The following is a 13,235-nucleotide window of genomic DNA, read 5'->3' as shown; positions in this document are numbered from 1 at the left end:
GGTCAGAAAATGTTCGTGCGCCATATTAGACAGTGATCTAGTCGTATACATAAATACTCATAAACGTGACTAAAAAATATAGGGTGGACAGCGATTGATAGACAATTTAATTCTTAATACAATCGCGGAATTACATTTTTTAAATTATCCTTACTTTTCAATACAGTTTGCGCCAAGCGAAGCTAAGTAAAAAAAAATGGCGTCCTAAGCCACTAACATTTATCGACAGAAACACGATTTATCATAATAAATTGTTCCTACTTTGAGCTGTTCTTCCATCAGAATCTTGGTCAAAGAATCCTTTCTTGGGTCTAATCGTCTTTTGGTCGAAAGCTGTCCTCTTGCCATGCAGAAATGCACATTGCGTTCGGCATGAACTGGAACGGTGCCCAGAGATTATGTTTTTAACTCCTATAACGAGTAAAAATATGACCGGAGAAATATAACTGGCTACACTAATGCTTGGAAAAACAGTAGTTCGGTATCCTCCGCGCGCATGACGCACCAAGAAAAGAGTTCCTACCTACAGGGTTTTTTCATTTATAGTGGCTGTGATTGGGCAATCGATACCATTCAAATCGTCATCACGTAAAGGCATCCAGGGGAAGACGTAAGCAGTGTCCGTATACTCATAGGAATAACAGTGGCCTTAAAACTGACTCCAGAACAGGGGCCAAAATGTGTGAAATCTGACTCCATGTCAGGGAAATTGCTGTAGAATGAGTTTTGTTCCACTTAGAGACAAAATTTCAACGCCTATAGAAACTATAGACTGTTTTCTATCCAATAATAATAATAATATGCATATTGTACGATCAAGAATTTTGTAGGAAGCCGTTTCAAAAATTACACGATTTCCATAAATAGTGACAACAGCACCTCCTATCCTTAAAGTGCTGGGGGTCCAGAAGGGAGAGAAACATTCATTTTTCGTGGTCTTGAAACCTGTTTCGTATCTGGCAAAGAATGTTGCCCAGAATATTGCTGTGGAGTTGTTGATAGTATGTGCGAGGGTCTCCTTGTGCTGGGCCTCTGCGTGCGCTGGGTGAACTTGAGATGCGCGCTGTGTCATCTAGATTTGACTGAACCTGCGCCTCTCTAGCTCAACTGTGTCACAAAACTCATTCACCCTTGTCAGGCGGAATTGTACATCCAAAGTTTGTTTCTGTAGAATTCCAAAAACCACATCCGAATAATTAAAAATCCCATTGAATGTTTCAAGCAAAAAACAAAACTCAAAATCATCCAAATGTGCATTAAATCCATCAGCCATAAGCACAGTATCCCCGTCATGGTCATCATGATGTTCCATTAAATCCATCAGCCATAAGCACAGTATCCCCGTCATGGTCATCATGATGTTTCATTAAATCCATCAGCCATAAGCACAGTATCCCCGTCATGGGCATCATGATGTTCCATTAAATCCATCAGCCATAAGCACAGTATCCCCGTCATGGTCATCATGATGTTCCAGTAAGTGGTTAAACAGCTCCTTTAGGGCAACTCTCTTTTCAAAGACTGCATTGACCAATCTAGATGTATATTGCCACCTCGTTGGTGCAACCTTAGGAAGACGACGCTTGCAGATGTCATCCAGCAGTTGCGTGCGCTTAGGGGATCGTGAGAAAAATGCTGCAAGGCCATTGAGGTTGGCAAAGAAGACCTTGCATTCTTTAAGCTTTGAGGCTCCTTGAGTCAGTACTAAATTTAGTCGATGTGCATAGCAGTGAATGAATAAGGCCATCGGTGCCCTCTCCTTAACTTTAGCCTGCACCCCATTGAGTCCAGATGCCATGACTGCTGCGCCATCAAAACACTGTGCCACAACTTAATCAGACTACAGTCATTTTCCTCCAAGAAACGGAAAATAAGAGCGGCAATGTCATCAGCTCGCTTGCCGCTTGTCACATCTTCAAATCGGATAAATCGCTCCTTGACTCCTGTGTCCGTCACATAACGCAGGACGAGTGAGAGCTGTGCTGCATTTCCCACATCTGTTGTCTCGTCCACCATAACAGCAACAAAGGGAGCTTTTTTAATCTCCATTTTGATCTCTTCTCCCATCACTTCAGCAATAGCATAAATTAGGTCATTTTGTATTTTGCCTGACGTCCCAATGAACACTTTGTTAGTGGACTGGTGGTATTGTAAATCTGTGTTGCTTTCAGAAAGAAAAGAAAGAAGCTCCACGTAGTTCCCTTTGTTTGTGGAGTCAGCACTTTCATCGTGTCCCCTAAATGAAAGTTCCTGTTTACCCAAAAACATGACACAATCAATGAGTCTCTTCAATATTTCCCTATTTTTCTTCACCTTTTCATTGTGCAGCTCCGTTGCCCTGCGCTCTTGTTCGTTGAGCTGTAGATCCACTTGGGTGTCCCCAAAAGTTTTCAAAAGCACCATTGCTTGTAAGTGCCCAGCCGTACTTTGGTGTCTCATTGCTGCCTTGGTTGGACAACTCAAGTTTGCAAAGCCAGTGTGGCTCCAAACACCAAATCGATCACTTGCAAATAATAGGCATTCCCAGCAGTACAGTTTGCAGTGCTTCTCGGAGCCTGTGAGCCATTGATAGCGCTCGTAGTTGGAACTTTGAAAGTGGCGAACTAACCCCTTTCCCGCCTGTGACAGGCTTTGTAGCGTCGGCGTCGGGCGACCTCTCCTTACAATGTCTAACTTTTCTTGAAAAGTTCGTTTTGAGAATGGCGTTATAATTATATCCTCGACCAAATCGATATATTCTCCTCCTTCCGCCATTGTGGGTTGAAAAAACAGCTTAGTAGTACGCAAATTAATTTGTTTATTAAATTCAGTTTCCTAGTTCTGAGGTTCTGCATAGACCTGCCCATAGGACCTGCCTCTCAATATTGGTAATCCAATCAAAAGACGTGCACGCACTACGCCTGCTAGCTGGCTCCTGTGTAACACTGGAGCCAGCCAGCAGGCGTACAATAGCCAACTCTAAAGCTGATTGGTTGACACTAAATTTTCATTTCCATTCACTTTAAGCTACAAGCGCCCGCACTGTTGACTCTGAAGGCCTGAGGGCAGATTTTAGAACCTGGCAACACATGATGACTGAATATGATTGGATAAAAGATCTAACATAAAGACCAGCCCTCCAAATCTCAACCTGGGGCTGGAAGCAGTGCAACCAAGAGGAAAGCTATGAAATGAAGAGTATAACTCTTACTCTGGGGAATAATTTAAAACATATATGTGGGAAAAAATATTTTAAAAATATATATATTCTGATGATATTTAGGCCAGCAGAGAAGGCCCACCACTGACGGCCCACCACTGACACACACACACACACACACACACACACACACACACACACACACACACACACACACACACACACACACACACACACACACACACACACACACACACACACACACACACACACACATACACCTCTGAAGGAGTGAGAGAGGAAAGAGTGGCCTGACGAGGACTCCGATGTCAGAGTTGATTTCCCCAGTGTGTGATCAGTTAGGGAGAAAATAAGAAACTGAGAGGGAGGAGAGGAAAGAGAGGGAGGGGAAACGAGTACAGAGGGTGGACAGAATCTAATTTCTCACCCACATTAAGGGGAAAAACCATCAATTTCAATCACCAGCCAACCAGAGAGACGTACACACGCTCCCCACAAGTGTGTGTGTGTATGTGTGTCCGTGCACCTGTAGTCTATCCGTCAGTCCTTGTCGTGCTACACAAACGTACAGACGCTCAAATATTTGTCCAATTATACCTTGACACAGACATGGGGAATCACACAGAGGTATCCTTCTCAAGAGGACCAGGGGGACATGTTATCTCCTGGGGGTCAAAACAAAAATGTGGCCTAATTAAGTACGAGTAGTAATTATTAGCATTCTGTGTTTTCCCATGTAAAAGTGATTGCTTTTGATAAAAACACTTCTGCCTTTCCAATGAAAAATAATTATCTTTTTTATTTATACAGTACCTGTCAAAAGTTTCTCATTCAAGGGTTTTTCTTTATTTTTACTATTTTCTACATTGTAGAATAATAGTGAAGACATCAAAACTATGAAATAACACATATGGAATCATGTGTGCAAAGCTGTCATGAAGGCAAAGGGTGGCTACTTTGAAGAATATAAAATCAAAAATATATTTTGATTTGTTAAACACTTTTTTGATTACATGATTCCATTTGTGTTATTTCATAGCTTTGATGTCTTCACTATTATTCTACAATGTGGAAAATAGTACAAATAAAGAAAAAGCCTTTAATGAGTAGGTGTCCAAACTTTTGACTGGTACTGTATATTTGATGGAAAACGTATGTTGTATGTTTCTGGACGATGCAACATGCTGCCTTGTTGACAACATGACCGAGCACCACAGATGACTGTTCCATTTGAGAATGGACCTCCTCCCTCCCCGCCTTTGCCCGGTTCCCGGCAGCTCAGTATATTGAAAACAGCCCAGTGACTCACAAGGCTCGTCTGTCGTCATTGTGCTTGTAAACAAACACCACGTGACTGGGGACTACCGGTAAGCTTCATAATGAAAAACTATGTGACAGGTGAAATGAAGAACACAATATTCTCTGTCTCCTAACGCAGGGCTCTCCAACCCTGTTCCTGTAGAGTTACAGTCCTGTGGGTTTTAACTCCAACCCAACCCTCCAACCCTACAGGAGGGCAGCGCTCCATCAACAGGGTTGAGCCATGTCCTAACGTATTGCACAAGTTGACTGCAGGTATTTACTTAAAAAGTAGCGACAAATCTATAACATCAAATAACATTTTATTGGTCGCATACACATATTTAGCAGATGTTATTGCGGGTGTAGTGAAATGCTTATTATTAAAATATAAACTCAGCAAAAAAAGAAACGTCATCTCACTGTCAACTGCGTTTTTTTCAGCAAACTTATTAAAATGTGTAAATATTTGTATGAACATACCAAGATTCAACAACAGACATAAACTGAACAAGTTCCACAGACATGTGACTAACAGAAATGGAGAAATGTGTCCCTGAACAAAGGGGGAATCAAAATCAAAAGTCACAGTCAGTATCTGGTGTGGCCAACAGCTGCATTAAGTACATCTCCTCCTCGTGGTTATTTTGATTTTTACGAATTATCTTTGAAAGACAGGGTCCTGAAAAAGGGACGTTTCTTTTTTTGCTGAGTTTATATTGAAATGTATTCAAAAAATTATAAGAAATTGTTTCAATAGTATTGACGGTATTGAAAAACTTCAATCTAGACATCGAAGCCAGTTCCACTGCGTTTTTTCGTTGTTCCCTTCTAATCAGGGACTGATGTAAAACAGGGACACCAGGTAGGTGCAATTAATGTATCAGGTACAACAGAAAACCAGTAGGCTCTGAACATCGTATGGTAAGTGTTGAATACCCCTGGTACATACAGTATACCATCCAAACCTATCTGGGAGGAAGAAAGTGTTTGTATGAGAAGATGATAGGTAGAGAGACAGAGATAAACAGACAGAGGGAGAGAGGGAGGGAGACCGAGAGGGGGGGGGGGGGGGGGGGGGGGGGGATCATAGGGATAAATATAGACAGATATGGTATTTTCTATTTTTTTGTAGAGTAAATAAGCCTGTCAGCACTGATGATTGACGTGAGGGTGTGTGTGTGTGTTACAAAGACAGTCTGAGGGAGGTAGTTGATGGGAGATGTAGCGAGAGGTAGAGAAAGAGCGGGCTATATAAGATAGAGAAGATACAGCAGAGAGAGGAACGAGAGGGAGGAAGAAAGTGTTTGTATGAGAGAGAGAAGATAGGAAAAGAGACAGGGATAGGGGGAGACAGAGAGAGATAGAGAGGGGCAATCAGAGGTATAAATATAGACAGATATGGTATTTTTCTGTAGAGTAAATAAGCCTGTCAGCACTGATGATTGGTGAGAGGGTGAGTGTGTGTGTGTGTGTGTGTGTGTGTGTGTGTGTGTGTGTGTGTGTGTGTGTGTGTGTGTGTGTGTGTGTGTGTGTGTGTGTGTGTTACAAAGACAGTCTGTGTGTTAGCAGCACAGACAGACCAGTCTGTGTTCATAGGCCAGACCAGCTGTACAGCTAGTTAATGCAGGCATGCAGTACAGCAGGGTACCCCAACTGGCGGCCAGCGGGTGATTTTATTTGCCCCCCCCCCCCCAAGATTTATGAGCAAAATGTTACTTGTTAGACATAAAAGACTGTAAAAAGACCAGCAAATCAGCTCATAGTGATTTTAATTTAGGAAATCTGTTACAAAGTATTCCCACGCATTATCGGGAGATATATGTGATTGTATACAAATATAAGCAAGTTTTGAAATTATTATGTTTTAGTCAAATATTATATCTGTTTGGGCTTCTTGCAGTCTACAAATGATTTATAATTATGTTCCAGTCCCTCGACCATCCGCTCAAGAAAAAATATGCACTATATAGGGAGTGTGTGTGTATGTACAGTATGTACTGGTGGGATATTATCCTGGGGCTATATGGGGTGTGTGTGTGTGTATGTACAGTATGTACTGGTGGGATATTATCCTGGGGCTATATAGGGTGTGTGTGTGTGTATGTACAGTATGTACTGGTGGGATATTATCATGGGGCTATATAGGGTGTGTGTGTGTGTATGTACAGTATGTACTGGTGGGATATTATCCTGGGGCTATATAGGGTGTGTGTGTGTGTGTGTATATACAGTATGTGTATGTTTGTTTGGGTTTATGCTCGTGTTTGGGATAATGCGTGTGTGTACAGCTGTACAGCTCACATGCTTCCAATGCCATTCCCCATTAACCAATTACAGTTAAGCTCCCACTACTGTGTCGCAGAATGCACAAATTACAGATCTGCCTCTCAACGCTACATCTCATACAGGATTGTCATTTAGTGTTGAATGTGCAACAAAACAACATGCTACTTTGAAACAGCTATGGTACACACACACACACAAACACACAAACACTAATATGCTTGAGAACCTCCAACCGGACAGGAGGAGCCCAGATACTTCACACCCAGGGAAAGAGCATCCAAACTGGGCTTCCAGAGAGCGAAACCCCCTCTCTCAGGAACTATCCTAACACAGCTTGACACGACACAGCAAAACAAAAGCTTGCACCACAACTGTGCACCTGACAAAACGCTAACACACACACACACACACACACACACACACACACACACACACACACACACACACACACACACACACACACACACTCTTTTCTGTGTCTTTATCAGTGTCCACACTTGAACTTTAACCTATGAAACTTCTGGGCCTCAGATCTGAAAGAGTGTTTACGAACATGAAATCATGTGCAATTCTAACAGCCCATAATTTGGAGGGGGTGATTCTAGTCATTTGATGTTCAGCTGTCTGTGGATCAATAGGCACAGAACTTTCACAACTTTCAGCTCAATGCCACTATCAGAGCAATCTAAAACCATTTCAGAGATGTGCTATCTTGCCCTAGTGATACCGCACCATAGCTATCGAAAACAATTTCATATGATGGTTATTATCTGACTATGGAAGTTTTCTTGTGAGTAACCAAGTAAACAAAAACAAAGTTTCAAGCCAGGATCTGCCACTGAAGGAATAAGCGTTGAGCTAAAGCTTTGCAGAGGCTTTGTCCAAACAATTTTGATGTTCTTTAAAAAAAATCCTTGAACAATTGCTGGAGACCCACGGGGTGTGTATGGTTTTGTTCCAGCCTTGCACTAAGTAACAACAACTGCTTCAACTAATCAACTTATGATCAAACAGCTGACTGTCATAAATCCTTCAACTCCGATCCAAGTATACCTTAGGTACTTCAAGGTTTTGAGTTGATATTTTTTGCTCAGTAGAAGCATAGATATTAGCATAGTAATATTGTATAGGCTATGTTCAAACCTAGTCTGCCCTCTTGATATGAAAAGCATATTGAACCATCTGTCTCCTACCGTTTGGTCTCATGATAATTTGACTGTGTTCAGCCTTGCCATACTGATAATAATATCCATCTTGGTAGTATTCCACAACCCCAGCCTCTGACTCTAGAGAGATATGGTGTTGATTCTGTATGCATGAACACAGGTGGTTGGTCAATTACATGTGAATATTCATGAGCAGTTCACCACTCCTCATTAATGATTCAAACAAAATGGCTGCCAACAAGTGGCGGGGAAAATCACAGAGCACGGGAGGGAGGGAGGAGTGAAAGTGTGTGTGTGTGTGTGTAACGTGTGTGTATGCCTCACAATACCTCCCACACCCCACCTCTCCTTGCCCATACTCAATGGGGCATGACTGTTCTAATGGCAGAGCCTGGAGAGTTAGTTGTGCTTCTTATTTCGTGTTATTTTGTGTTGTCGTTGGTTAGTCTGAGCACATTACCCAAATGTCACCTCCAGAGCTTCATCACGGGGGGAAATGGACTGGAACAGAACGACATCTTGGCTTTAGCCTCAGGGAAAGAAGGGAAGGAGGATAAAGGAGGGGGGAGAAGAGAAGAGTGGAAGCATTGGATCGGAGGAAGGGAAGGGTAGATGCTGTGGGAGGGTCAATTGAAAGGGAAAGTTTGTGTGTGTCAAGAAGTATTTTCTGGTGTGTGTGTGTGTGTGTGTGTGTGTGTGTATGCCTGTCTGTGTATATTTGGCTGTGTGTGTGTGTGTATGTGTGTGACTGCAGTAGTCCATGTATTTACCCTGGGAGTCGATAGCTATTACCGCTAACCACTTAGTGGTGATAGCTAGCCGTCTGTCTCCTGCCCTGTACGTGATTGCAGGCCTCGAAGCCTCATCACCATTATATTAAGACACCCTGCTTTCAAAAGACCCATAATATCCCTGTCTGTGGGCTCCTTTATTCGCTGTTACATTATACAGTATATAAGAGTCCCTTACTATTCTAGATGTTTGCTAAATGTAACTGCATGGGCACAGATTGCTACTGTGCTGTGTCTTCCCCCCATTGACGTTTCCTGTCGTGCTGAAGAGGTTTAATTATGCAGTATGTGTAGCCTATGTGCTTCTGCAGCACACACAGAGACACAGTGGCTGTGAACGAGCTGTTTGAGGTGATCTTACATTGTGAGGGAGAGAAAGAGAGGGGGAGAGAGAGAGCGAGAGAGAGCGAGAGAGAGCGAGAGAGAGCGAGAGAGAGCGAGAGAGAGCGAGAGAGAGCGAGAGAGAGCGAGAGAGAGAGAGAGAGAGAGAGAGAGAGAGAGAGAGAGAGAGAGAGAGAGAGAGAGAGAGAGATTGAAGAGTACATTTAAGTAGATACACTGACAGGGGAAACTGCAAGGCTAAGACATAATGCATACTGTGAGACAGCATGGTCATTTTTGGTGGACGCTACTGACTTAGTCATCATCTCCGAGGACAAGTTAGTAGTCGCTATGTCATTCCTAAGTCGTCCCTAAGTCCCTATGCCCCACCCAGGTAGGTCTGCAGTAACAGACAGTAAGGAGATAGATCTGCCTGTTGCGCTGCCAGCTAACTCTACAGTATAGGACAGCATGCGACTGGGCTAGGGTTGAATACTGGGAACCGGGTTACTGAGATTTACTGAGATTTCCTGCACAAACTCCACTCTCTTTTCCCAGGATAAATAACTGCGAGCAAACGGTATATTATAATAAATTATTTCTATGAACAGCATGACATGAAATGGAACTATTAAATGATATGCAATGTCTAAATCTGTCTTCTCTGCAGCCTTCTCTCTGCTATCTGCATGATCAATCATCAACGCTCAGGGTGGGGACAGACAGCACATCTCAGTACGGAGCGCAGTTTACAACGCATGTTTCATCTCATCACGGTAACTCTTTATCTTGTGACAGATAGGCCTACATTTCCTGCAACATAGTCTATGCTACGGTAATATAAAGACTGAATGCATGTCTAATTTACACATCTCCACTTAATTTGTAAAGATGATTGTTTTGTTTGAAACAGCCTATCACTCGAATATCATTGCTCTAAATCAGAGTGCATGTGAGCTCTCTCTCTCTCTCTCTCTCCATCAATTCCATTCAAAATAGATAATCCTGTCCAATAATCAACCAGAAAATCTACGGCAAGATCTAAAAATGATTGTCTAGCAATGATCAACAACCAATTTGACAGAACTTGAAGAATTTTGAAAAGAATAATAGGTACATATTGCACAATCCAGGTGTGGAAAGCTCTTATAGACTTACCCAGAAAGACTCAGCTGTAATTGGGCTCCCGAGTGGCGCAGTGGTCTAAGACACTGCATCTCAGTGCAAGAGGCATCACTGCAGTACCTGGTTCAAATCCAGGCTGCATCACATCCGGCCGTGATTGGGAGTCCCATAGTGTGGCCCGGGTTTGGCCGGGGTAGTCCGACAATTCCTTCGACCTCATGGCTTGGATTTTATGCTCTGCCATGCACTGTCAACTGTGGGACCTTATATAGACAGGTGTGTGCCTTTCCAAACCATATCCAATCAATTGAATGTACCACAGGTGGACTCCAATCATGTTGTAGAAACATCTCAAGGATGATCAATGGAAACAGGATGCACATGAGCTCAGTTTCGAGTCTCATAGCAAAGGGTCTGAATACTTATGTAAATAAGGTATCTGTTTTTTATGTTTCATACATTTGCAAACATTTCTAAAAACCTATTTTCATTTGCAAACCTGTTTTCAATGTAATACATTTTAGAATAAAGCTGTAACGTAACAAAATGTGGACAAGGTCAAGGGGTCTGAGTACTTTCCGAATGCACTGTAGCTAGCTACATCTAAGGGCTTTGTTCTTCTGTCGTGCGAAATGTGCGGTAGCCTATACTGTATATCATAGGTTATGTCTTGGATAACGGCACAATCATTTACGTTTTTTGGTGCTTGGGATCATAAAATGTCTTTAATGTATGGTTCATAAAATGTCTTTAATGTATGGTTCATAAAATGTCTTTAATGTATGGTTCATAAAATGTCTTTAATGTATGGTTCATAAAATGTCTTTAATGTATGGCTTATCAGGCTCAGGTAGCATCAGGTTAGAATTTTCAAGCTCTAATCCATTCCAGACATATTGATGTGCTTTATACGCTTTCAATTTTGTCAGGAAAAACAGGGTTATCCGGTGAGAAAAGTGATTTATTCTTGGGATGGATCATTTGTAAAATACCGGGGAAATGTTCAGCCCCAGACTGGGCTCTTCTCCTTGTTCCATGTCTCTCTCGCACTCTTTCGGTCGCTCCTTCTCTTTATCTCTCGCATTCTCTCCATGTCTCTCTCACACTCTTTTCCTCTGTCTCTTCTTGTTTCTTTTCTCTCTCCAGAAAAGAGAGCGTGTGAGTGGCTCACAGTCATGTCTCATTACAGATCTGAGTGATTGGGCTACATGCAGGAATCCCTGATTCCCCCCAGCCCTCCTCTGATTAGTTTAGTTAGCACTTATCCGGAGCTGACCCCCGGAGAAATCTCACACACAGAGACAGAGAGACAGAGAGACAGAGAGAGAGAGAGAGACAGAGAGACAGAGAGACAGAGAGAGAGAGAGAGAGAGAGAGAGAGAGAGAGAGAGAGAGAGAGAGAGAGAGAGAGAGAGAGAGAGAGAGAGAGAGAGAGAGAGAGAGAGAGAGGAAGAGAGAGAGAGAGAGAGGAAGAGAGAGAGAGAGAGAGAGAGAGAGAGAGAGAGAGAGAGAGAGAGAGTGTGTGTGTGTGTGTGTGAGAAGGAGTGACTCAGAGTGACTGTCCTTGTAGACTGACATGTAGAAGCTCCACACACACCAGAGATGTATACAACTGCATAAGTTTCCTTCACCCATTAGAAGTCAATCACACAGCAAAATCCAACCAAACAGCCTAACTCTCACCAGGAGTGATTCAACCACAGTTACCATGACAACCCACCGCTGACTCACCACCTGGGAGTGTGGTAGAGGCACAGTTGCCAGGACAACCCGTGGTGTAGCCCACCATGGTATTGGTAGAGAGTAAAATGAGAACGCTAGGCACTGTGCTGCGACGGGTTCTGAAAGGAGTTCTATGCCCTCGTTCTAAGGAGTTCTATGCCCTCGGCAAAAATCGGATCACACACTGACAGGGCGGATATGGTATCAATGACAACGAGTATGTGGACTAGGTATGTGGACCTGCTGCTGAGTGGTGACTGCGTGACAGTTTGGGCTGTCTTAATCTCCAGATATCCTACAGTATGAAACATCAGTGAGTCCAGATCTCTTTTATTCACATCCAATAGCTGTGAGGGTGCAGACAGCGGTGACGGGGGTAACTGCGGTTACGGTAGTGACTCACCACTGTGCTGGACACTGTTTTTACTTCATTCTACAATTTCAACATCTACGACTGTGACGGTGTGGCAGATGGTAACGGAGGTGACTGTAGTTACGGAACTGACCATCGTTGTTCCTGTAATTACATCATTATATACAGTACCGGTCAAACGTTTGGACACACCTACTCATTCCAGGGTTTTTCTTTATTTCTACTATTTCTACATTGTAGAATAATAGTGAAGACATCAAAAATATGAAATTCCACATATGGAACTCTATGAAGCATTTATTTGGGCTGCAATTTCTAAGGCTGTTAACTCTAATTAACTTATCCTCTGTAGCAGAGGTAACTCTGGGTCTTCCTTTCCTGTGGCGATCCTCATGAGAGCCAGTTTCATCATAGCGCTTGATGGTTTTTGCGACTGCACTTGAAGAAACTTTAAAAGTTCTTGACATTTTCTGGATTGACTGACTTTCATGTCTTAAAGTAATGATGGACTGTCGTTTCCCTTTGCTTTTTTGAGCTGTTCTTGCAAGAATATAGACAAGGTCTTTTACCAAACAGGGCTAACTTCTGTATACCACCCCTACCTTGTCACAACACAACTGATTGGCTCAAACGCATTAAGTCGTAAAGAAATTCCACAAATTAACAAGGCACACCTGTTAATTGAAATGCATTCCAGGTGACTACCTCATGAAGCTGGTTCAGAATGCCAAGAGTGTGCAAAGCTGTCATCAAGGCAAAGGGTGGCTATTTGTAGTCAACTTTTTCGTTGACTACATGATTCCATGTGTTATTTCATAGTTTATGTCTTCACTATTATTCTACAATGTAGAAAATAGTAAAAATAAAGAGGAACCCTTGAATAAGTAGGTTTTCTAAAACTGTTGACCGGTAGTATATATTCAAAATCAACAGTAGTGCCGGTACTGACAACGGTGACGGAGGTGTATGTAGTATACAGAGGTTGTTGA

The 13,235-nt window shown here is 42.6% G+C and overlaps 1 protein-coding gene across 1 annotated transcript in view; it reads right to left on the bottom strand.

The window, feature by feature from the left end:
• The window catches only part of LOC129866062 (ankyrin repeat and sterile alpha motif domain-containing protein 1B-like), a 355,742-nt gene that overhangs the window by 158,063 nt on the left and 184,444 nt on the right, over positions 1-13,235 (bottom strand). The gene's annotated exons all lie outside the window — the stretch shown is intronic.

Source organism: Salvelinus fontinalis, chromosome 11, assembly GCF_029448725.1.
Source record: "Salvelinus fontinalis isolate EN_2023a chromosome 11, ASM2944872v1, whole genome shotgun sequence".
NCBI lineage: Eukaryota > Metazoa > Chordata > Actinopteri > Salmoniformes > Salmonidae > Salvelinus > Salvelinus fontinalis.
Note: the sequence above shows the minus strand (reverse complement) of the source record. Positions and strands in the feature narration are given on the sequence as shown.